General features: G+C 43.2%; 1 protein-coding gene across 4 annotated transcripts in view; it reads left to right on the plus strand.

Moving 5' to 3' along the window:
* The window catches only part of TSPAN4 (tetraspanin 4), a 436281-nt gene that overhangs the window by 54876 nt on the left and 358229 nt on the right, over window positions 1-23176 (plus strand). For all 4 annotated transcript variants that reach the window (XM_056354234.1, XM_056354235.1, XM_056354236.1 and 1 more), the window contains one exon: window positions 15738-15831. The gene's annotated coding sequence lies outside the window, so the exon portion shown is untranslated. The remainder of the gene's footprint in view (window positions 1-15737; window positions 15832-23176) is intronic.

The raw sequence follows: 23176 nt of genomic DNA on the forward strand, positions 1-23176 counted from the left end.
GTTTTCTCCCTGGCTGGCGCAGTGCTGTGGATTTGGGGTGAGGGTAATGTTGCTGACACCCTGATGGTTTTTGTTGTCGCTGAGCAGCGCTTACCCTAAGTCAAGGGCTTTTCAGCTTCTCACGCTGCCCCGCCAGTGAGGCGGCTGGGGGCACAAGGAGCTGGGAGGGGACACGGCCAGGACAGCTGACCCCAGCTGGCCCAAGGGATTTTCCGTGCCGTATGCCATCGTGCTGAACAAAAAAACTGGGGTGAGTTGGCTGAGGGAGTGGCTGGGCATCAGTCAGTGGTTGGTGAGCAGTTGCATCGTGCATCACTTCTGTGTATTCTTTTATCATTATTATTATTTTCCTTTCCTTTTCTGTCCTGTTAAACAGTTTTTATCTTAACCTGTGAGTTTTACCTTTTCTTTCCCCCGATTCTCTCCCCCATCCCGCGTGGGGGTGGGGGATGGCGGTGGAGGTGAGTTAACAACTGTGTGGTGTTTAGCTGCCTGCTGGGTTAAACCAGAACAGTTGTCTTGCCATTGTAGAAGTACTTAGTGATGTTTGTGTGCTTGGGTTGTAACATTCATATATTGGGGATTGTGATTATTTTTCTTTATTATATAAGGTGTAGGTGTGTTAACCTAGGCATAGGAGCCTTATTTGAAGTTTCGTGTACGCTCTATCTAGGGCTTATTGTGTGATGCTTGAAAATGAGCTTGGATTGTAGCTCCAGGGACTGCTTTTTGTAATGAACTTGAAATGCTTTTGTAATGTACCTCTAGAGTACTGCAGAAAGGGGTGGTTCTGACTTCCTCTTGCCTGTGGCTGTGTTTTTCTCAGTTTTCCTTATGCCAGATTGGTTTATTTGCAGTTACCAGTTTCACAGCTGATTCTCAATGCTACTGTCAGTATGAGAGAGGAGATGGGTTAGGGGCAGATGGGTGAAGGGGAGTGTGAGCCAGGTTACCTTTCAGCGGCATTCTACACATCAATTAAAGTGACTATGGAACTGCTTCAGGCCTAGGCTCTCCTGGCTGTGTCTGTATGCTCTTAGCTGTACCCAAGTACAGCTGAGCTTGTCGGAGTATGTGGTTGAGACTGGTTAGATGATCGAGTTTGAACCAGCAGGCTAGTTTTGCAAACCAGCATCGGAGGCAATGTAAGTAATTGGTGGGTGGGCTACTCTGAGGCTGAACCTTGAGCCAATGTGAATATATGAATATATTTGTGTTTTCCGGTCTTCACAGGGATGAGAACCCATATCTCGCAGATGAGAAAATGTGCTGTAAAGACCAAAATGTACAAAAATCTATAGCTTGTGGCTGAGACATGTATAAACTAACCCAGGCATATTAAAGGTGCACAGGTATGGTGCCTTGTTTGAAGGATTCATGTTCTTTCCTGATACTGATTTACTATTTAGTACCTGTAATAAAGAGGAGATTGTAACACTGTGTGTATACAGGTATACAGTATACATATGATAGTATGTGCACTGTCAATTCACGCTTCCACACTGTTGTGCCTGATTTCTTCACTGCTACATGAAGTAACTGAAGTATTGTAGGCTGAGGACTGGTCTGTGTTAGAAGCTGGTCTCATTGGAGCATGTTGCACCCCACATACAGAACAGATATATCCTGTTATCCAGTGAGTGTCTTTAATTGCTGGACTTCTAGAACTTTGCTTCTCCTGAGGTGAAAGCTGATGAGTCGAGAACCTCTCTGGTATTCCTAAGCAGGGCTAGCTCTGCTGGGAAGAAGATGCTGATGACTAACAGCTTGGAAAATGTGCTGTGATGTATCTAAAGCGGGGTGCAAAGTGGAACCCGCATGGATATTGTCAGTCAGCCTGGCCACCTTTTGAGCTGATCTGAAGTCGTCTTAGCTTTGATAGGTGTCAGAGGATAGATGTGCTTGTGCTTGGCATGTGCTCCTGTAATCTATGTGTATTCAATAGAAAAATGTCTCTTGGTGGCTATGCTGTATAATGTGTGCCTGATGCTGTCTGCAGGGCTTGCAGATATATTTATAATGCAAGAGGAATCAGAGGAGCCACCCACAGAACCAAAATGTTTTCAGGAGATAAAGGCTATTAAACTGCTTGAAAAGACCAGTTAGGTCTCTAGAGGGCGAAAAGCCAATTTTGACCTTACGGAAACTTTACTTGCTGATCTTACAAAGGAAGCGTTAGCAGAACAGAGAGATAAATCTATAATGGAATTACTTTCTGCCTTACAGAATGTGCCCAACAGCAAGACCCACAAAAGTTGCTTGCTCCTTAAAAAGGAAATGGGAACCAGAGGGTAAAGCATGCTTTCTTCTCTTCCCCAGTGGCCACTCCTTTTGTGGAATCCAGCTCTTCACATCCAAGCTGTTTAGCGTTCCCTTAACTGGCAGTGGGAGTATCCCACAACATGTGATGGTGATTACCTCTGTGATTGAGGACGAATACTTTACTGAATAATTATAATACTTACTATCCCTGTTAGAGTATTATGAATGTGCTACTCTAACTTACTGTTGTAGGAGTACAAACTATACCAGTATCAAGCATTCTTATTCTGGGATAATAACCCTGGTGGCCCTGAACTGGAAAGCTTTTTCAGTAAAATATTATTTTTCAATAGTTGGACCAGTTCCATCAGTGCAAAATGACTACCTTGATTAAATATTGCTTGTTTCTTAGCTGAAGGGAAGTACTGCAGTCTATTTGCTTTTGTTAAGCTAGTGTCCTTATTTTAATATATTGATGCTTTTCTGAAAGGGCTATTTCTCACACCCATTGCAACCCTTTTGTTTCATTCCTGTGACTCTCCTAATTGAAGAGACTCTTTGTAGCACAGTGGTTAGATGGGTGTAACTAATAGGGTGAGGGAAGTGCTCGTTCAGAAAATACCCTTGTTACTTGATAAACTGGCCAAAACAATGCTTGTTTTTGTATCAATTCCCAACAAATGCTGCCAACCAATGTAAATGTAGTTCCTTTTAGCAAGCCAGAGGTGAGAGGAACTTGACGTATTTGTTTTTGATGTTCTCTCTCTGTCTGTGGCTCTGGCTTTTAAACCGGAGCTGTTAACATAAAGGTAGCACTGAGGCATGTGAAGTGTCTCCAGTTGGTGACTTGGCTGTGCATGTGGACTGTTACTCTGACAAAGCCTCTAAAAAAGGGGAAAACTGAAGAAGCACACTAAGTTTTTTTGCATCACGCAGTAGATGCTAACTGGGAGGTTATGGAAATTGTCCTTGTTTGATAATTTGCTAACTTCATTCCCATTCCAAAAGTGCCTGTCGTGTTATCAGTAGAAGTTTATATGCAATCATGGCCAAGCTGGAGTCTGAGAGGCTCCTGAGTAGGGAGATGAAGAATGTGCTATGCTGCCTGGCCAGTTTAGAATGCGAAGTGGCGTGGCTTGTGTGTACTATGGCAAAGGCACGGCCAGTAAATCAGATTCCTTGAACCTGGCAGCTGCAGAAGCGGAGGGATCAGAGCTGTAATCAGAACTACCTCTTCTTCCTTGTAGCACGTTGCCTTGCAACCATAGCTTTATGGCACAGGATTTATGCCTTTAGAGTATCTGTTGCTGCAACGGTGAAGATAAGGGTGTGGAGGCACAAACCATTGCACTAGTCTTGTGTTTTTGTGCTGCGAGAGTACAAGATGGGAAGAGTTGTCTTGAGCTTTCAAGACCAGCCTCCTGCTGCGTTCCATTAACGTTATAACAAAGTGACAGTAGGCTTCAGTCTCCTGTTCTTTTCTTGCTTGTGTGATTCTTCTACTCAAAGCGCTGGGCCCCCTTAAATTGTGTTCCATGAGGGGATAAATGAAGGGCTTTCTCAGCTTGTTTTCTTGTATGCTTTTCCCACTCGCCCATGCCCCCTCCCCAGCTGGTTGTTTTTTTTCTTCTCCCCAGAACCCCTAGACTGGTAGTTTAGTTTATTTTGCAGACAAAACTAAAGGAGCTTCCAAGAGGAATGGGTCTGCAGGAATTACTTTTGCTAGTCTTCTTTCTAATATGTGCCTAAGCTTTCATGTATTGATACACATTCAATCCATTAATTTGCAAAGCAAAGAATCAGGCAATTGAGTCCAGGACTCCACTGGAGTTTCTGTGAGGGAGTTTCTTACCATACTCCAGAGAACTGTTACCATCAGTATGAACAGGACGTAGCTCATTTGTTGCAGATAGAGCTGTAACTGTTTATACATGTGGCATTTACTTGTGCATTCAAGTCGTGAAGTCCAGGAAAACTTGATCACTCCTCCTCAGGTGGGGGAGAATGAGAGAAAAATGTATGTCTGCAGCTGAAGTCCTTCCTGATCTCTCATGGTAAGAGATGACTGGACACACTGCTCTTGGAAGGAAAGATGTTATTGGAGTCATACTAATGAATGGAGATACGTTCAGTTCTTATTTGTCATAAACTTCTTGGTGTGATCATGAGCAAGATCCTTAGTCTTCTGAAAATCTATATGAGGTAAATTGTTTTCCTTTTCTCCCAGCTGTATCAGTTTAAATTGTGATGCTTGTGAGGCAGGGGCAGTACACGTTGCACAGATGTGCAGAAGGTGAAAGGGCCCAAGCTGTCCTGCCCTGTCTGCTCCCTTGTGCCAGCTGCTTTGTGGTAAGTACAGGAGCAAGGGTTGGGAGTGGCTGGAAGAAGCTGGGAGCTGGAGTGACACTCTGAGGACTGTAAAGAAGCATTGATGTAGAGGGGCATAAAAGAGTATCTTTAAATATTTGGAATTTGAGAGATTTCAGGAAGTGTAGGAAAGCTTTTTTTGTCTTGTTTCCTTGTGAATTCACCTGTGTTCATGTGCCTTTTAAAAGTGAGAAAAGTGCAACACGATAAAAGCAGAAAGGAGAACTGGAGTGGTTCATGGAGGAGGGAAGAAGGATGTCAGGCTTTACTTTGGGGGTGATGAGGGGAATAGAGTGTTTTTTAGTTTAATTTTACTGAAAGCAGAACATGTGAATTGATGTTTCGAAAACCTTTACACTGTGTACATTGCTGCTTTGTAAATGCTAGCAAGTAACACTGTTATAGACTGCTGTACTCTGTACAGGGTGCTGCTCTATAGGTGTTTTTTTCCTGGTAAAGGACACCTCTAATGCTAGCTGTATGAGTTGAAAATTTTAAAAAAACTACACGCATCAGCTGTCATAATTTACTGTAATATCCTGTTCTTTAGGATAACTAGTGAGTACATCAGTTCTTTGGGTATGTTGAACCAGATCATTACTCTGTATAAACTGGCCTTCCGTCGTGGAACTGGGGGCAGTTTCATGCATTTCCCCCCACCTGAGAAACCCGTGTGCTAATGAGCATGGCAGGTCTGAAGGGCTGAGGGGCAGCTCGAGGTAGCTTTGTTAATGTGCTGGACTGACGTGTGCTGTCTTTGCTAGGAAGGAGGATCTCTTCCAAGTTCTTCTGAGACTCATCCTCCTCTTTTCCCACACTTTGCCTCCTCACCTTCCGCAGGGGTTGGATTTTGCTCCAGATGGAGAGGTGCAGGGGGGACACAGCTATTATGTATGTTTGTGTGTCAGGATATATTCCCTGTATCAGGAACTGTCATGTAATTGTAGGGGTCTTTAATCATATTTGCAGGGAAGTGGAAGGAAGTGGGAAAGGTAGTAATTGATACAAGTCACCAACACTGAGAGATTAAGGTATAGAAAGGAAACGGAGTAGAACTGCTGTCTGGATTTGCATTGACTGGAGATGAAATCATGCACCTGGCTTAGTGTTGGGAATATTATAGCATTCATATCGTGGAAATCATGGGCCGGGTACAAGAAACAATTTCTAAATTTGGGTGTTGTTTCTTAAGCCTCTCTCCTGCTCTGTAGAACATTAGCAACTTTTGTCAACCTGTATGTCACAGCCTACCCATAATGAGGAATTACTTTCTTCCAGCCTGTTCCAGGCTTTGCTTGACTTGCTGTAGCTGACTTTCGGCTCTTCTTCCCATCCAGCTGTGAGGTACTGTTGCTCTGCCTTATCCTCCCTTGGACTGCCTAATATTAAAGCACACCAGGAGTGAGAAGATGTTATCTTCCTAGCAGGAGTTTATTTATAAGCGATGCAAAGTTTTGATACAGCCATGGCATACTTCTTAAGTATAGTCTCACTGTAGGTAGCAACAGCAGCATTTCTTAGTTGAAAATTAAATATGTGTTTTGGTTGGCCATCAGCTCAGGGCAGGGACCAGCTAACTCCTGGGCTTTGGACAGTCCTGGTGCATCAGTGACGATTACAGTGCTGTATGAGCAGACATTTCTGTAAGGGGCTTGCTTGCTTTTGGGTTCTGAATTGAGAGGCGTTTTGTCTTCATTAGAGCAGTGCATGCTAGTTGTCACGTATGGGCATCAGCCACTAGCTGTACAAAGTAAATAATGCAGATGAAGTATAAACTACAGAGCAGTTTTAGACTGTGCCAGGCTGAAGATGAGACAGAAGAGCAAAGGCAGATGGCAGAAACTGCCGAGGAGAGGTAAAGAAAGACATTACAGTCGTTATTGACTTGCGGGCCTGGTGTGGTTCTAACAAGAAATACGCTGGTTAGCTATAATGCTGTTAGAATACCAGTGGCCAGTGAACAGCTGTTATCCCTGCAAATTTAATCTCCACCTGTAGCATTTAATCTGCTGGACCAACTCTTGTGTGATTGTAGCAAACCACAAGACAGAAGGACAATCAAAGTGAAATGCTTTAAATTTGGATGTTCCTGGGGATGGATACTTTGTGTCATTATAAATTTCTGAAGCTCCAAGATGGGCTCCCTATCTTGTTACAAACCTGTATGGAGCTTTGATTTTTTTTTTTCCCCATATTTTTATATATATACATACAAAGATATATATGATATATGTATAATTTTACCTGTTTTCCCTCGTTTTTGTTAGGTGTAAGCAGGTAATTATTTGTATGCTGTACTGCCCAGTCTGCCCCAAACAAAAGCAGAAACTTCCTGAACTAGACATAGTGAATAAGTATTGTGATAGATGACTTCTGCTATCAAAGGGCAGATTTTGGTCTCAAGATGGACAAGTTAGTTGGAGTGTTGTCTCTATTGAGTGTGAGAACTGAGGGGCAGAGAAGTGAAGACTCCAGTCCCTTTGATAACAGCTTTGCCTGTATAACAGGGATCTAGAGCGTAGGTAAGGAACTGCATCTGCTGTCAAGCTGCTCTAATTAATACGGTGCGATGTGGCATTACTGTAACTGACTTGGCACAAAACTTTCAGAAACCTCCAAATAACTTAAAGATATTGATTTAAAGCCATTGAGGGTCTCTTGACTTCAGTGTAAAATATTGCAAAATATTTGCAGTGGTTGAAGCCAACCTTTATTTCTACAGCAGGACTTAAACACAGTATGCAGTGTTGGCTCTTCGTGAGCTGCGTTTATTTTTCCCGAGGCTTAGTGGTGCTAACAATCCATCAAATAAAGGAGTTTAAGCCCTTCTCCAGAGGGAAAGGTGTTGGAGGTACCAGCAATTAGTATGGTTGTTTAGGTATCTATACTAAAGATACTAGTACCTAGGTACTGGTTTAGATGCTTTCTCAACTTTGCAAATGAGTATGAGTTGGAAACTGTTACTGATGCTGCCTGAAAGGTGATAACTTGACTCTTGTATAGATCACAAATAAATTTTCGATGTATTCTGTGCAGTTGTCCTGTAACGAGCCTCTCGTCTTGTCACTGGGGCTATGTGTTTGAGAGTGTTACCTAAGGCATCCAAATTTTTGCAGCACGTGAGAAGGGTAGGGCAGCAGGTGGGAAGTCCTGGGGATGCTCTGTGACAAGAGGGGGGGGCGTAGGTGGTGTCTAAAGGGGTTTGGCTGGAAGCAAACTGAATGTGAGTGGTCATCCCTGACATGGGCCTGCCAGTCGGTGGGGAAATCCAGCAGTTAAGACTGTCAGAAATTTGCTTAGAGCAACGCTTGTCAAAGTGAAGTGCTCTTTGGACAATGTGAATGCTGCTGTCCTGGCCCAGCTAGATCCGAGTTGTGCTTTGCTTCACCCACTGACTAGGTCACATCCAGTGGTCCGATGCTGCCAAACACCAGTGCTCTTAAATTACTGCACAGAGGCTTGTCATGTGCCACAAAGTGCCTGCCATAGCTTCAGCGATTCTGGCGCAGGAAGCGAATGTTGTTTTGTGATAGCTGGCTGAGATGCTTAGCAGCTGATACGGGGCTGCTCTGCCAGCATGGGGGCCTGTGGCCAGGTCCAGTTACTCTGTGGCCAGATGGAAGATCAGGGAGGAAGTGGGAGCTGCTACAACCTGGTGGAAAACTTACTTGGTTTGTGGTTTTTGCATGGCTGGTTTGCGAGAGCAAATGATCTAGACGTGCCTCAAAATTGAGAATATGTTGTTTTAATTCTGTGCAGTTACCACAAAGGGCAAAGGTAGGATAGGTGTATCTTCTGCCCGGAAATACCGTGGTAAAAATTGTGTGTTATAGTTTGCTGCCTCAGAGATTTTCTGGGAGCAAAACAGGTGTCTTGGTGTATCCACAGCAACAAAACTAACATAACAGTCATTTTAAGTCACTGGCTTAAAAGGAAAAGCTGAAAAGCTTTCAAAGAAAAAAAACCCCACAAAACAAATAAAAAGATGAGTGCTTTGCAGAAATTACAGCACGTGAAAACTTAGTGCTGTGTCCTTAAGTGCTTCATTTGATTGATCGAGGTAGGAAATTAAATGTCATGTAAACTGTTGTTACCACCAAGATGTCCTTTGCCTACACTGGCTGATTCTCCTGTCTTGCTTCTCCACAGGTGTTTCTGAACACTTCCTCAGGGATGACATTTACCAGGGCAGCTTGGAGTGTTGCTGTGACTCACTGTCATACCACAGTATTAGCCGGGTCTCTGTCACAGTGTGGTGTGACCCTGGATCTAGCTAGTAAACCATCAGCTAGCTCGGGCAGTGCTGCATTAGCCTTGCTCAGGGGGAGCTTGGAGAGTGGGGAGGATCCTGCTGTTGCTGGAGTTGCCTGCCTTAACAGTGTTTCAGGTCCATGCCCATCGCAGCATGGGAATAATAGTCCTTCTTGTGCTTATAACGATGACACAGGAACAAATGCATGCAATATTGTGATAAGAGATGTATCAGCTCTTTGGGAATTGGAGTCACTCCTTTAGAAAATACCTACAATCTCTACTTAAAGGCTTACAGTGAGGGATAGTTGGCTATGTCCACTGAGGATGTATTTCAGGAGCTAAGTACCTGTTGTATTTTAAAACCTCCCTGTGTTTCCAAAAGCCCTGCAACAGTTTTAAGAATCACTGGGCAAGTATCGTATGTCTATATTTGTGTGTGTGTGTGTGTGTGTGTGTAATTATATATACGAAATGAAGTGTGTTCTCTGGAAAGAAACCTCTTCAGTGGTGAATTTGAAATAATGATAAAATGGGTTAGGATTTAAACTTTCCCATACCATTTAATACTACTTAAATTAAAAAGTATTTACCAGTGCAGGTTTTGCTAGGGCTTTAAAGGAAAATGAAAGTGTTTGAACCACAGGAAATCGATGGCTTAATTGTCTGGAAAAAGAGTTCTGCAGTGTCAGGATAACCTGTGAGAGCAGTAGCCTGTTCTGCAGGTGTAGGGAGAATATTTGTTATTTAAGTTTTACGGCTCTATCAGTTCCGTGATGGGTATGGGGTAACTTGTGAAGGTGTGAGGCTGGGAGTTGAGAATACCTTATAGCTTGGACCGGGGAGGACTGAGGAAAGACTAAATGAAAGATGGTGAGATACTCTATTCTGGTAGAACCAGTCACGTTTCCTTTCTTTCACTGTAGACAATCCTATTTTAAAAACAATTTCAAATGTAAAGTTTGTTAAACCCACTTCCTTCTATTAGGGAGCTATCAAGTTTGGGGCAGTTTAGATAGTAAATAAATGCTGTTTCTGCAGATTTTAATTGGGTTTTAATTTTCTTCTGAGGACAGCTTGACATTAAAAGTTAAACAAATGAACAAAAAACCACAGCAAAACAAAAGAAGAAACAAACAACCCCCTCCCACACCCCCCACCTTGACTTTAGGAAAAAAGAAATCCATCATTCATCCATTTAAAAATGGTAAAAATTGAAACTTGGGTAAATGTATAATTTATTGCGTCACTGCTTAGTTCGATGAGTGGTGATGTATTTTCCTTAACAAATTTGCATGCTGAACTTCAGTGTATGGGATATTTTAATCTAAACACCTATATGTTTTCATAGTTATTAAGCAGGGGGAATCAGCCCTTTTTCAGGCATAACACCTAAAAATGGAAGCCAAGTTTAAAGCTGCTGACCTTAATCAAAGTTTCATATTTCAGACTTCCACTCGCTTCATCTTAATGCTGAACATTAAAACTATTAAATTATTAGAGCAGGTCATAATAGTGCCTGAATTATGAATGAACAGTCAGCACCAGGCAGCCTCTCCCTTCTGGCAGGTGCAGAGGGGTGTTGCGGGAGCTGCTGCCGTGCTCTCTGGTGAGAGGTAGCATGTCCCACGGAGGAAGAACCTCTCTGCTTGCTGCTGTGGTAGCTGAGATGGGGTGGCTCTGTGCCCCAAGTGACTGTTTGAGTTGGTGCTGTTATTTCTGGTTGTACGTCCAGTGCTGGGTGTTCGCAGAACTCCTCAGCCCGACTCTCACAAGCCGCAGTAAGAGTGGTCATGGCTGGAAACCTAAATAAATTGCCTAGTGCAACACTCTGGATTTCACATCATTATTAAAACTCCTCTATTTCTGGTCTCAAAGTAACCTATTTTGTTTAACAAGATAGCACGGATCTTGGGACCTAGTTACATTAGAGACAGAGGCAGACATTGAGAGTTAGATGACGATGATGGAAAGCAACGGCTGATGCAGAGAGGCTTCTAGGAATCTGCTGTGTTTCAGCTTCCCTTTTAGGTTTACCTGCTTTGAGGAGTAGCTGCCTTCTCAGGCTGCATTGGGACAGTCTCATCCTACCCAGAGGATGGGTTGTTCGTGTTGCTGATTCCATCTAGAATCCCCAGGGTACGTAAGAGCTTAAAGCCTCATCTTTGTGCTCTGGGAATAAAATTGAGAAAAGCCAAAGCTCCTCTACAGGAGAAGAGGGAACCTCCTCACAGGTCAGGCTGAGACTTGGGAGCAGCCAAAGGAGGATCACAGATCTTGCAGCTTTCAGTGCTAAGTGCTGAGTGTAGATGCCTTTTTGAGCAGAAGCACAGGATGCAAATATTTAACAATACCCTGTCAAGCTCACGCAAGGGATGCAGAGTGCAAGTGGATGTTTTGGGCAGAGGCTTTGAGTTGTGATCTGCTGTTGCATGAACTCTGATCGAAGTTACATGTGCTCATCAGTTTAAGAGGTGATACGCATGTGTGCTGTTCTGGACTTTGTAAAGAATAACTCCAAAGAGTAAAATCAGTCCAGTGGTTTTCAGAGACAAGGGTGAAATGCGTGTTGCAGGAATATGGCTGTCAGGTTTAATGCTGATGTAAGGAAGATAAGAATAGCATATAGTTCAGAAAATCATAATAAAATAGGAGTGGGAAGGGAGTAACTATTTATATATTCCTCTATGTTTTTTTACATATATATAATATATATATTTATATATAATACATTTTTTATATATATAAATAACTTGCATGGGGAATCCAAGAGGGTCATTCAGGTATTGAGTATTGTGCAGGTGTCAGCTGGATAGTTTATCTGGCAGATTTGCTGAGTTTTGCATACATGGTGACGGGTATGGGCATGGCAGGAGAGTTGTAGCCTTTTCTGAGGGTGAGGAGACTTACATCAAGGAACAGGAGTTGAAGGAGGTGACTTAAAATATGATTGCAAGTTGTCAAATGGAGTTCTGTTTGAGGGGAGAGCATGTGGACAATAAATACAATGTTACCTTAATTAAAAATAAATTAAATGAAAAAGTGGGGGTGGGTGGGAAACTGGTGGGTGGTGGTGCAAAGATGAAACTTGCTGACTTTTCTTTTTGGTATTTTTCTCTTAAAAACAAGAGCAAGCAGTGTTCAGATCTGCTTTAAAATGTACTTTCCACAGCCTCTTGTGTTTAGTAGGATTTCACAAAATAGCATTTTTTTGTTGTTGTTACAGGTACTGTCTGCTAATGCAAGAGTACAGGCAGTCAGTAAATTTCCTGTTATAGTTGCATTAGTTGAAAGCTGAGCAGAGATTGAAAAATGTCCCTTGCCACCAGTGGAGGTGGCGATGCCTGATCTGTGTGGCTCCAGGAATTTCTGTGTGTTCCCTTCAAGACAGGGAAGTTGAGTAGTTCTACACATACACATCCTGTGTGCCGTGGCGATAGAAATCAGGGCAATTCCCTGCTACCTGCTATAGGTCCCTTGTCGTATTTAGCCCTGGGTATTTACAAGAGCACTGGCAGAAAGACGTCACCTTGTAACGCCTCGTGGGAAGACACATGCAGCAAAGCCTTTCCTCCTATTTGGCATCCCCATTGAACGCCGCTGATGAGATCTCTGTTGATAATGGTTCTGTTTCTTTGGGATTGCTGCCCAAACAGGTGCAGCTTGGTGTTTGTCACATTATGGATGTTGTCTCAAAAGAAGGAGGGGGAAGGTATTTTCTGGTTGAAGGGGAAAGAAAAAAATATAAAATTGTTGATTTGGCTTAGAAGTGTGAAAACTCAGGCAATATTAGCACAGCATGTTACTAAGTGTCTCCTCACTGCCAAGTTCACTCTTTGCCTTTAACGGTACAGTAAGTCTTCCCTCTGTGCCTGGCAAGATTATGGGGCAGATCCTCCTGAAAACTGTGCTAAGGCGCATGGAAAACAGAGAAGTGATCGGTGACAGCCAACATGGCTTCACTAAAGGCGAATGCAGGAGTGGGGAGAGCAAGTCCAGGTGTTTCAAAGCAAGAAAATCAGAGAATGGGACTCATGCCTTCCAAGTTCCTGTAAAGCTGAGTTGTCTGACAGGTCTTTATTTGGTGTGAATTTAGGCATTAGGACTCAGTTCATCCTCTCTTGCTAAGCTGTAGTTTCCCCCTTAAGAACCTGTGAAGTTAGCCTGAAAACAATCTCCTAAATGGTTGGGAGTTGTCAGAGATTTCTTGTTGAGATGGACTCTAGGTTGTGTGGGGCATGCCAGAGTCAGGAAGCGTTTGACACAAGCCAGGGCAGAAAGAGTAAACACATGCCTCTGGTCTCTGGAGCGAGATGTCTGGTGTAGATGGGTTTGAGGCGAGCCTTGTAGCACTAATTGCAGTTACACTGCAGCTGACATTCCTGTTGATATTAAAGTTGATGCTTAGAGGCCCTGTTGTGCGCAGCAACACATGATAAATAGACATAAACATCTTGTAAAAGATGATCCCTGGTCAAAAGAGCAGACAAAAAAAAAAAAAAAATCAAGCTGAGAACGAAAGTGACACAAGTAGACAAAATGTTTTGCCTGGGTTATACAGCAGGTCGTGTGTGGGGAGGGAAGTGGGGCCCTGGCCTCCTTGCTGGGGTGCCAGCACCTCCTTTGCTGGAAGTGTGGTTGCCTGGGCTCATGTGTTGGGCAGGTCAAAGGAAATTTCTGCCGTGACTAAGATACTCAGAGGAAGATTTTGGATGTCTTCTAGATTCAAAGAGTAGATTTTGATGCAGCCCACCGAGATCCCATCCTCTCATTAGTGTAATGCTGCCTCTTCCGATGGCAGTGACAACCCCTGCTTCAGGAGGCAGGATTGCAGCCTGAGTAGCTGTACGTGACCTAGGTTTCGTTACCGTTAACAGGCGTGATGAAGGTATGACGGTACTGGGTTATACATGACTACACAGGCTCACTGGAGGTCGTGTGTGCTTCTGTATCTCCTCTGCCTTATCTCTTGAGCTGGTTGTCAACTGTGTTGAAAGCATGTGTGACTGCAGTGTAGATACAGCTTCAAGTACAGACTTCCTCCTGCATTCCTATAGAAAAGATAAGGCAAGAAATGCGTTCCTGTGCATCTGTGCTTGTGTTTACTGTACTCTCTAGGCATGCAAATGGACTGTAGGACTGGGTCAGGCCAGTAGTCTGTCTAGCTTGTTCGCAGTAGCCAAGAGCACCTGCTGAACCAGTTAATACCAGCCTACAAAATTCTTGGGTAAAGGATTAGTTTGCGTTGTTAAAACCAAGGCTTCTAGCTTCTCGCTTCATGGTGGAATTTGTTTTTCTAGGAAGAACCTTTGCTGTTATGAGTCACTCTGGCTTAAAAGAAGGATTTAGCTTTCAGCTGCCTTTTGCCTTAAAAGGTGATGTTGCTTCTGGTATTTGTCAAGTTCAGGGGAAAAAAAAACAAACTAAAAATCATGAGGCAGCTCTCTCTTCTCAAGAAACACTCAATATCTACTTTCTTAGTTCTTTGGTTTAGAAAAACCAAAATAAAGCAATGTTTAGGGAATGCATTGCTGATCCTCCTTTGGGGACTGCTTGATTTATGTGGCAGCGAAATGTCAGACAGAACACTCCTGCACGTAACAGGGATGTAGCCTGCTTTCTGTTGTGCTAGATTTCTAGACCATCTGGAAATTAGTGTCATTAAGCACCTGAAATAGCAAGATTAAAAAACCCACCCAACCAACCACAACAAAAACCAGGAGTCACACTATGGGAAATCAGGCATGGTTGATCTATAGACAAAATGTCTTTCAAATGGGTAAATAAACTGCAGTCTCGGTCTGTGGTCAGTAAGGATGTCATAGTTCTTTTGCAGGCCTTGGCTTTTTAATCCTAAGCAATTTCCAGTGGGCCTAATTACATTGTACTTAACTAAAATATATCTGCAATTCCAAACAATGCTAATGAGATGTATGCACTAGCAAAAAATCTTGTGGCACAAAACAGTGTTGTGATTTCTCATCCACTGTAATGACAAAGCTGCCATGGAAAAGGGAAGGGGTTGGTTTTGGTTTTTTTTTTTTGTTTGTTTGGAAAAGTTTGTCTACACGACAGACCTTACCGTTGCTTCTTTAGGTAGAACTAAACTCTTGGTCGATCATATGTTTGAATGTTGCTATGCATTTGAGTACAGCTATAACCTTACTTTTCCCTGTGCAGCATTACTTCGTGTAATTTGACCACTCCCAGCAGAAGGTGCTTTTCATTTGTGGGTATTTGTTGCATAAAATGCTTCCACCAGCTGAGATTGCTTTGTTGGCATTTGTCAGTCTCAGAAACTTGAATGATTAGAAATATTTATCAGTTTTACTCTCCCTGGCCATGGCCTTCTCCCTGCATAGGAAACATAAGTTTGTGCTCTCTTCTGAATGTTTTCTGTGTGTGTTGTTCCCTGGTAGCAATAAAGCTTGTTTCTTGAGGTGCTGATGGACCATAAATTACAGGGTGCTGTCCCATAGGCACTCTTTACCTGGACTTTCCTCTGCAAGCCCAGCATGCCTTAATCTATTGCCATTGCATGTTCACCCTTACTTTGTTAGTTTGTGCGTGGATTCAATGAGAAAAAGTCACCTATTTAAAATGATTTTTAAAAATTCTGTATTGAAAATATGCCAGAAGGTATTTTCTCCAATAAGTCCATCTTTATTTGGTGACCTGAGTTTTATTTTGGTAACAAACTTCACTGAGGTTGAAGAGTGTGTGGGAATGTACAGAGGGGAGGGGAAGGGGGCTGTGAAATTGAACTGTAATACTGGATTGAAAAGTCTGTTCCTGAAGTGACTCCTGATCACTACCTGCTTGTTTTGCTCATGAATCTGTTGGTTTGTGTCTTGCAGTGGCATCGCTGAAGGGCTAGCTGTTCTTGCTGTGGTAGATCAAAAGCCACTTCCAACGGCATCTTGTGTGTCATCTGCAACACCACCAGTCACAGTGAGTTTTTCCTACATGCCCTCTGTTTTCCCCAGCGAGGGTTTGTTAGCTGTAACCTGTGGTAACAATATTTTTCTTTTTTATACTTTGTCAGTTCACTTTCTGCTGTAAAAATATTTGATTTACCAATCCCAAGCCAAATAGATACATACCTTCCCCCTTGTGCCCCCAAAAGCTCATACTGGGAGCTCAGTATTGCAAACCCTTCTGGCCGCTTGCAGACCTTGTGACGGTGGGATGACAGATGGCTATGTGCTTTGAGTGTGTGTTCTGGTTATTTATCCTATAATAGCCAAGATGAGAATTGGACAAAATATTTTGTTTCTGAGCACAACTTCAGAAGGAAAAACTTATTTAAATAAAAAGAGGAAAGAGAATTACTGCTTGGGTGAGGAAGATTAAACTTCCTTAGTCATTCAGAGTGCCAGAAGCGAACACATCGTACATGTGTGGCATCTGGTCATAGGCAGTGGCAGGTGAAAGGAGAGGGTGTCTCAGTGCTGGAGTGCTCCCGAGTCTGTTCCTAGGTATAATCTTAAAAAGAGAGGATGGCATTTTCTCAGCAGTGTAAGTCAGCTAGCTAATTCAGTGCTATTTGGATACTAAATGAAAACTCTTGAAAAACCCCATTCCCTCAAACTCTTAATTTCTACCTAAAAGAAATACAGTGAAGAAAATGCTTCCCTACTCCTACCAGCTACCTGTGAATTTCCATGTAACTTGCCTGTGATTCTTTTGTCAATAATTCTCTTTTGCCAATGACTCAGAAAACTGCACTTGGTGGATATTGGTATTTTGCACCCTTTGAAACAAGCAAAATTGTCTCTGGTTTTCAGACAACTATCTACCTGTCTTGTGCTCTGTGGGAGAGCTTAATATGTCAGTCATGTATCTCCTGTGTGGAATCCGTCTGCAAGACTAGGAGGGCAGGAGCAAATCTATGCATGTGCAAGTGTTTGTTTTGAGGAAAACTTGAGGACTTAATGAATAATAATAAAAAAAAAAAAGTTGTGTGCTTAAGGGAGTATAGGACACTTGTTAACATTCAATGCCATTTAACTGTATGTGGTGTCAATTTTGGTTTTTGGGGTTTCCCCTAAGGGAGGTAGTTTTGCTCAGGTAACTAATTCTCCTGAGAACTAATGGCAATAGCAGGAGGAAGCAATACTTCAAAAGGAAAAGGCCCCAAAATCTGTTGAAAGGGTATATAAAAGAAAATTGGACACAATTTATATTTCTAGTCTTTGTTGATATTACGGCTGTATAAATTATATATGACTTGTAAAATAAGAAAGGTTGCTTCTAGTGAGCTGTTGTCGTTTTGCCTGGAAGGAGAGAGCCAGCTTGCAACATATGTAGAGAGAAATACCTGTCAGAAATTGGATATTGAGTGAAAGTAATTGTTTTAATCAAAAGTAGTTAAAGTGAGGCTGGGTTGAAGTTAAAAACAACTGTTCAGCTGGAAGACCGCTTCCAGTGCTGCAGACATGCCCTGAGACGTGTATTTTATATATTAGGAATATTGACCAAGGCCATAATTGTACCTTACATTACCACTGTGGTTCCTGATCATTGTGACCAAGATTTCTCAACTTTTATTTGCTTCTGCGTGACCAAGTGTAAATCACTTGGTGCTGGTGTGATAGAGAACTAAGCATTGTATTGAGGTGGTTAGCTTGGCCCTTATTTCCTTCTGATTTAGTATTGTGCGGAAATGACCGTTTCAGTTACTAAAAAGCTAAAAAGCCAGGAGCTCGGTCTCTGTACTCTCCTATGAGGTCCTCTAGTAATTCTGCAAGTGAGCTTTGCCTCTGCTGAAGGCAGCACGATCGTGTCTGAAGGTAGCATGATCGTGTCACAGAGGTGTCCTGTGATTTCTCCCCCCCCCGTTATTCACTTAGATCCTTGATCTTGCCTGCTGGCATTTTCCCTGATGGATGGATCTTACTGTGGGTCATGAATTTTGGCTGGGTAAAATGCAGGAAGGAGAAGGGGTTTAAATGAGATGTGTCCTGTGTCAGCTGGCAGGAGAACACTGCTCAAAGGCGAAGCTTCTTGGTGCACGGACAGATATTTGGCTGAATCCACTGGCTGTGGCAAAGAAATGGTTGTTTATATCAATTATCATTCCTGACAAATCATTTGTAGTGATTGTGGGTGTTTTGTTAAGAGAGTCGTTGTGAAGGGGTGTCACTGGGAACAGTGACTGCATGCACAATCTGAGCTACACTGACCTGAGTGCTATAAAGGAGCCCGAGACTTTGTGTTTCTCCAAAGAAACAGCTTAGGCTGCCTTTTGAGGTTTTTGGCTTTCGGATCAAATGCAGGATAGCTTCCACAGACTTCAGCCAGTTTTCTATTTCTCTTGAGTCAATGTCCCTTCCCTTCTGATTCTTTACAGCGCCCTGAGAAAGGTGAATCCATGGAAGCCGCTTCCGCTTGCGTCTGTTAAAACTAGCTGGCAGCGAAGGGTGAGGTTGCAGATGAGTGATGGCAAGGGCCTCTTCTGCGCTGTAACATTTGGTTACTGCACCCTTGAGAAGGCAGGAGCCTGCAGTTGTACTGCCTGAGCAAGGCTCCCCGGGGAGCAGGTCAGCCCTGGAGTGATTCTGGATGCGTGGTAGATGCTGGACATGCAGCCGTGCTGGTGCAGTTTAACCTTGACTTTCTGCTCTGACTTCCTTGTTCTTTTGTTTAGCCACCAGACTTTCAGAGTAAGCTGTACAAGCGCATTCTAGCTGCTATGCTTGTTGAAAGGAGAATGATCTGGCGGCTAATTTTAGAGCTCTGCAAGTCCAGTTTCAGCTCCCTGGACTGCTTGCAGATTCCCTTTGAGGATTCAGTAGCATGACTTGGTCTCTGTGCCAGTTTCCTTTTCTGTTAAAAGGACGCTTTCCATATTGGATGGGAACTGAGGGTAAACACACAGCCAGTGAATGCTGCAGTGGCTGAAGCAGTAACATGAGTATTAACCACAATGTCTTTCTCTAATATTTCTGCACAGCTCAAATAGTATCCTTGAAGTCTTTTCAGCAGCCCAAATGAGACAGAGCGTGTGTGTGTGTGGGAAATGCAGGGTTATGTGCCATGCCTGTGATACTGCGGTGTGAGCATCCACTGTCCCACACTGAATATGTCTCACCTCTCTGGGTGAAAGTGCTTGCTTGGACCTGGGACACCAGAGGTTGCAAACAGTTTGGGTTTCATGTCCCTCACCTGGGCTTCCAGTAGCAGGTGCTGCTTTGCTCCTCTCAAGGCTTTGCCTTACGTAGTCACATCTGCTGGCCTTGGCTGGCCTGCCTGTTGCATGCTGGCTTTCAGCGTTTACCTTAGGGTCGCAGGAAAGCCTTTTACCTTGCTTTCCAAATGTCACTGGGTGAAGTTCTTTTCAGAGCCTGGCTATTTCATGGCTGCACAGCCTACCTCCAAATAGTTGTTGTCCCTGGTGTGTCAGTGAATAGGATCTTGATAGGATTGACAGCTATAAAACATTCCCTCTGAACTCGGAGATGAAAGTGAGGCATTTCCTTTCTCCTTCCAGAGGGCTCGTCTGCTGTAAGAGGAGTGAGGTGATTTTCGTTTTTAAAATGTAACTTGTATTAGGCATCATAGCAGTGTCCACAGCACTCCATGGCAGCACGCTGTGATGCCTCATCCTACGGGAGACTGGGAATATGGGAATGGAAGGCAACTCTGCCAAGAGGCTTCTGTCTGTGTTGATGGGGTAGTACTCATGACTTACGGCAGTACCTGAATCTTGCTGGCCATACAGTGGAAAAAGAGTAGGGTAAAATCAAGTTAGGGTTCAAATATTCAGATTGCAAGGATACTCCCTGGGGCTTGATTTGCTTGCTTGCTAGTGGTGTAGCATAGGGAACAGAATAAATTAAAGAAGTTTGTTTGGCTCTGCACTGCAAGTACGTAAGCCAACCTTCCTTTGGCTCCCAGCCCAGGGTGAAAAGGATGGCTGATCACCCTGCTCTTTCAGTGTTGACAGCTATTGCTGTCAGGGACAGATGTGACTTGGGTTTAAGATAGGGATAATAGCTTGAGTGCTTTTTAGTGGGAAGGTAGGTTTTAGGAGATAATGCAATTTGTCTGTCTAAAGTAAAGGGAAACAACAGAAATGTTTCTGTGTTCTCTTGGTGCGTTTTTCTTGACTCTTTTTTTTCATATTGGTTCCTTGGATGCAAGGATATTGCTCAAATATTCTAGTACTTAACAATCTTGGATTATACCTCTGGTTCATCCAGTCTCATAACCTGTTCCTCCCTTTGGCAAAGCCGGTTAACTTACCTGCAAGGAAGCAGGTTCTGGGATACCACTGGCTCTGCAGAAATAAGTCTGTGTGTTTTTATCCTTATGAAAATGTTTTGAAGAACTGAACAAGAAAGCAGTGTAGGAATTTGGTGGGCACATTAATTGCATTCCTATTTCAGGCTGTTTATTCATAGCTTTAACTTTTTTACGGCAAAAAGGAGGGTATTTTTAGCTTGCTTTTTTTTCCTCCCTATTAACCCAAACAAATTTTCCTCTCTGAGGAGAGGGTGGGGTTGGGAGGAAGGAAGGGTGGAATTGAAACTGCTTCATTAAATCAGTTTCAAGATCATCAACACACAATTTTGTTTTCACATTACAGTTTTGAGCACACATGAGAATTTTTACACTTTCCAGAGAGGGGAAGCTTTGTGTACAGAGGAGGGAGAGTGAGGGCCTTTGACACAATCAAGTGGTTATGGAAACTTACTACTTGAGGTTCCTGAATATTTTTTCTGGTTACTTCCATTGGGGTTAGCCTGTTATTTCAAGGAATGGTACAGCTTGGTGATAGTTTACTCTCACAGCTTCCAACTCCCAGCAAATGCCTTGTATTGCAAGATGGAGGGAAGGATTCTGCTATAACCAGGAAGGTTATTCAGATATTGCTAAGCCACTAATGGTAGATGTTCTCCTTGAGATCCCTGTGTGTATCTGGTAAGAGATGGAACCTGACCTAAAGAGGTGGGACTATAAGGGTAGGTGATGAACCATCAGAAAGGTAACCAAGCTCTCCTGAGTCCCAGTATACCCGTTTTGATGGTTTTATGGTAAGCTGCTGCTGAAGGAGAGAGAGCAAGAACAACTCCAGCAGCTTCCTTACTAGGTTGATGTGACTTTGCCTTTAACTTCCTATGTTTACTGGCTTTGGTTTGCTGCAGACAGGGTTGCTGAATCCGGGGCCTGTGGATATGGTCTGTAGAAAGAAGGATACATGCTCTGATTGATAACCCAGCAGCCGGTGCTGCCTGGCCACTGCAGAGCACTGCTGCTTTTTTTTTTAATTTCTCTTAATCTCTCTGGCTTTAATGTTGATTCTTCAGTACCTGTTAGCTTCCCTTCCCTGTGTAGATAATGATGTTAAAGGATCTTTACAATGAAACATCTGTCTACCTCTGGTGCAGGAGTAGAGAGTTGCTTATGTTGCCCTGCACAGGCTACTCAAGGTTGGATCCCAAACAGGATCCTTCTTGCCGTGTGTTGCTCCTGCTGTGTGTTCTCCTGTTGGAGAACTGATGAAAAACAGAGGTTATGTTTGTGTCCAAAGAAAAACTTTTCTGTTTTAGAAATAAACAGCAAAAATCCCCAGCAAACAAACTAAGTAAATCCTTCTCTTCCAGTAATCACTGGTTACCAAGTTATTGAGCTCTATGTATGAACTCAGAGCTGGGAAGGACAACTTGATTTTCCAAGCCTCAGTCCCAGGGAAGGCTCCCTGCTGCTGAGGGATCAATGTGGGGCAGGAGCCCTTTGTGTGGACTCTCAGGTTCTCTCTGTATCTGCTTTCTTCTCCTCTTTCACTTTTCCCGCTTGGCGGCTGCTCCATGTCTCCACTGTTCCATACTCGGATTTTTCTGACCTCTAGCCCAGAAGCGTTCATGGCTGGTTTGTCTCATTTCTGCACCGAGACAAATCTATGGTTTAAATGGTTCTTCTCATTTCTTGCTGCTCTCCTCCTTAAGTGTATTTGCAGGCAGCGAACCTCTCCCTTATCAGGCCGTGTTTTGTCAGCTTAAACAAGCCAAGCTTTCCTGAGACAGGCCTCTTATTCTGCGCACTTCTGTGCACCTATTCTCAAGTCTGTTAATAATCTTTGATTTTTGGAGTGACTCACAGCAAGAGTGTCTGGGAAGGGGCTGCTTTCATGAACACTAATTTCAGCATCTAACCATGTGGCTTAACTAACTGTGGCTTAAGCTAGATCATATATTTCAGAAGGATCCTCAGGTCTTGCCTTTGAAGACATGAAGTAAGGGTGACTTTTTCTGCTCTAGGGGAGTTTTGTTAATGGTTGGTTACTTTAAATAGGTACCTTAATTTGAATAGGCTGCCTTTAGCCACTTTGTCTTGAAATGCCTTTCTTAGTTTACAGAGGCTTCTCTTATCAGAAATCTGTTTTTTTAGAAGTGCTTTTATACTTGTAGACTATGTAAAGTGATCAGTAAATTACAAGAGTTTGAATTTTAGAAACCAAGCACGCCTATTACAAGAAAAAGTCCCTTTTAAGGTATCTTTGCATATCCAAAAATGGCTTGCTATCAGCTTCCATCTCTGGATGACACTGGGCAGTGCACCAGCAAGACTATATGCAAAGAATGAAAATAAAGTCCATTATTTATGACCCTGTCTCTGAGCTTCCCTGGCTTGTGTGAGGAAAGTGGAACTACTTGGAAATACTTTGCCTCCCTCTGGATTTCTGGCTTCTTTGAAGGTTGTCTTGATCTTTGTGAATAATCTTTGGTTTATACGTTTGATTTCATGCCAGCAAACTAAATCTTTCTATAATGCGCATTCCTTCAGGCTTAGTTTATCATGAAGATTTGAAGGATTTCTCCCACCGTTTGGTGTAGTGCCGTTTTCGTTCTACTGGCACTGAAGAGTAGCGGGATGTGGTTGGGAGCAAGGCGCAGCCCGCTGTGCGCAAAGTCAGAGTTTGTTCCTTGGCTGTGCTGCAGGTGCTCTGCCTGTCCGTGACTGAACTGCACAATTGCTCCCTGTATCTGCCTTTAAACTGGGGGCAGTTACACTTTGCCTGGCCCAGCTGAGCTCTTGTGCTCTGCTAAACCCTTCTGATGACAATTTTCTGACTGCTTAGCCGTTGGGCTTACAGTGATGGTAGCACGGGGCTGCTAGTGAAGATCAGCTCGTGGTCCCCAACCCCCCCTGGAAGGATGTTCTTGGCTGAGCTTAACACTCTGTTGGGAGTGCTTACATTAGGATGCTGGTGAGGCTGACTGCAGTTTTCTTTTTCATTCCTTGTGCTCTCCCAGTCTCTGGATTTTGTTCCACACTGTCTCTTGTAATATAC

Source organism: Falco biarmicus, chromosome 10 (assembly GCF_023638135.1).
Source record: "Falco biarmicus isolate bFalBia1 chromosome 10, bFalBia1.pri, whole genome shotgun sequence".
NCBI classification, from domain to species: domain Eukaryota; kingdom Metazoa; phylum Chordata; class Aves; order Falconiformes; family Falconidae; genus Falco; species Falco biarmicus.